Raw genomic sequence first — 3,066 nt, forward strand, 5'->3', positions numbered from 1 at the left:
TGCTTTATTTTTCTGGACATATAAGGAAGGGTTTTGTTAATGAAAGACTGTTTCTTAGAGCGATCTAAAAGTCTGAGAATTTAAGAGTAACAAGTACACTACATACAACAACTAAATTATACAAATTAATTACTAGGCTGTAAGAAACTTTTCTGTTTTCTGTTAGACAACAAAAAGAGGGAACTAATGATCCCCATTTATGAGGACGCAGTATTCCTTTATGAAAGAAATTCTGTTCTCTTTTATGTCCTGCCAGTGGTTTTTTTATTATTGCTGTTATTCTAGGGTGGGAAATAAAAAACAACAAAAAAACAAATTTTTTTTTTCCTTAACTTGAATTTCCTGTAAAAAACCCGTCAACTTACATGGAAGTACCGTGTTCTTGTAGAGGTTTAATGGGTTTTTATTCTCACAGCAGTATCCAGGTCTTTCATATTTCATGGGAGGGTTCCTTGTGAAACTTAACAGGATGATAGTTGGAAGGATATCTCTGTAAATGTCGTTCACAAAAGTTCACATGGCAAAAGACATGACATGTTCTTGTCCTTGTCTTATGCAATCATGACTGCATCCAACCCAATTCTATAGCTTTGTAATTTGTCAGTGTTAAAAAAAAAAATCAGCTGCCCCATCACTAAACATCTGAACATGTAATTAAACACATCTTGTCGATACATTATTCATTGATCAGTTATTGCTCTGCTGAAGGACATCAGGTTTGTTTGACAAACTGAGTGTAACATCATCACTATATAGTTTATAGTTTTGTCCCCAGCATTTGTAACCCTTGAAGATTTATTCTTTCTGACTAAAAGAGCTATAGGCTCAACTAAAATAGAAAAAGCAATTTGAAATTTAGAGATGTTCCCAGTGAGTATTTGTGATTAACATTGAATGAATTGTCAGACAAGATCAGAAGAATCAACCACTTCAGATGTATTGGGCTATATCTGGAAAAGCTGCATTCACAGTCATTAGGAAAACACAAAAGGCTGAGAATCCAGAAATAAGTCATATGGGCATGTTTTCTCTTATTAACTGTAAATGTCTACACATGAGATCCTGATCAAGTAAGAATAATCATAGAATCATAAAATTATTTAGGTTGGTAAAGACATTTAAGACCATTGAGTCCAACCATAAACCCAGCCATGCCAAGTCGCACTAAATCATGTCCCTAAGCATCACGTCTATATGTCTTTTAAATAACTCCAGGCATGGGGACTCCACCACTGGCCTGGGCAGCCTGTGTCAGGGCTTGACAACCATTTCTGTAAACAAATTTTTCCTCATGGTCAGCATAAACTTCCCCTGGCACAGCTGAGTTTGTTTCCTCCATCACTTGTACCTGGGAGAAGAGACAGACCCCTACTTTGCTCCAGTCTCCTTTCAGGGAGTTGTAGAGAGTGATAAGGTCTCCCTTTAGCCTCCTTTTCCTCAGGCTAAACACCCCAGTTCCCTTAGCTGCTTGCTATAGGACTTGATCTCTAGACCCTTGTTGCCCTCCTCTGCACACGCTCCGGCACCTCAGTGTCCTTCTTGTAGTGAGGGGCCAAAACTGAACCCAATGTTTGAGGTGCCTCCTTACCAGTGGCCAGCAGAGAAGAACAATGCCTGCCCTGGTTGTACCATTCCTCATACGAGTCAAATCCTACCTGATATTCCTCTCTCTAAAACTGGAACACTACCCTCATGTGGCAACCAGCAATGACACAACTGAAAACGCGAGACACCACCTCAAAAACAGCTCTGGCACTATGTCTTAACCACAGGTAAACAATGGCTTTCTCTTCCCGCCTATCATGTATATAACAGAATTACACTTGTATATGGTAAAAGGGGGTCCGTCAGAACTCTTCTGCGCTATTTTATAGCTTGAAGCATCAGGATTCTAACTGCAGCTTCACAGTTCCTACAGGATTTCCAGTTTTGGTTGTAGAGTCTAGTAAGAAGCTGCAGTGTCCTCTATTACTTCTCTACTCCTGCTTCACCTGCTTTGTTTCTTCTGGAAGAGGAGGCTATGAAACTGTCTCACCTCCAAATGAAATTAGGCCTCTAAATCTGTGCAGTAATTGTTTATAATGGAAGCTGCTGTAAAGAAAATAAGCTTGTTTGTCAGGAACTGAAAGGTGTTGCCACGATGGTTTACAAGTGCAGACTCAAGACTCTGCTAGGCTTTTAGTTTGTGTTAATTAGGGATACAGATTTACAGGGGGAAGTAAAGATCCGTTTCCACTAACATTTAGTACCAGTCACTTCTCTTGGGCAATAACAGTCATTACTCGTTTTATGTATATTTTGTTCTGCTTTGTTACCTATCATTTTTATTCATTTGTACGTTTTGAATCTAATTCCCTTTATAATTCCCATAGTAAATGCTCAGCTTTCAACCTATACCAAGGAACAGTGTTTTATTCTTACCTTTTAAGCAGTTGTATTCTTTACACATTCCACGTTTCCTGTAGATACAGGAAATTAGTCAAATATGTAGTAGAAGTAGAAATAACAGGGAGTACCCTCCTGTAGATCCTGCAAAACATTCTGTCTTCCATTTCTACTGTTTAGATTTTGGGGTGGATAATCTCAAGACACTAGAACTGAACTGAGTGTTTTGTGCTGATCATTTTCCTACATGCATTCTTTACCTTCTGTAATTCTTTAAAGACAATTAAACAGCTAAAATGAGTTTTGTACTTTGAAGGGTGGGAGAATATATGCTCCTGCAACCTTAATGAAGTTTTATGGGTCTTTACACGTTAGTTCAAAACACACTGGAATGAACGTGCATGGAATAAGCATAAAAGGGCATGGTAAGAGGATGCAGGTGAAACTGGGAATACAAACACGGAATTTACCATCCTGTAAGCCTTTCTGCTTGTTCTAGTTTTAACTGAGGTGGTTGTGTTGTGTGGACACCCACACAGGAAACCAATCCACTGAAATATTGATTCACTAGCAGAGTGATTTTGGATCTGAGTAGGATATGGGAGAAAAGCACATCATGATACTGATTCTGTAATTTGTTCAGAGCTATAGTAAAAATTTACTGCCTAAACACCTGCTGAA

The sequence above is a fragment of the Buceros rhinoceros genome, unplaced genomic scaffold (genome assembly GCF_000710305.1).
Source record: "Buceros rhinoceros silvestris isolate BGI_N320 unplaced genomic scaffold, ASM71030v1 scaffold3432, whole genome shotgun sequence".
Classification (NCBI taxonomy): Eukaryota; Metazoa; Chordata; class Aves; order Bucerotiformes; family Bucerotidae; genus Buceros; species Buceros rhinoceros.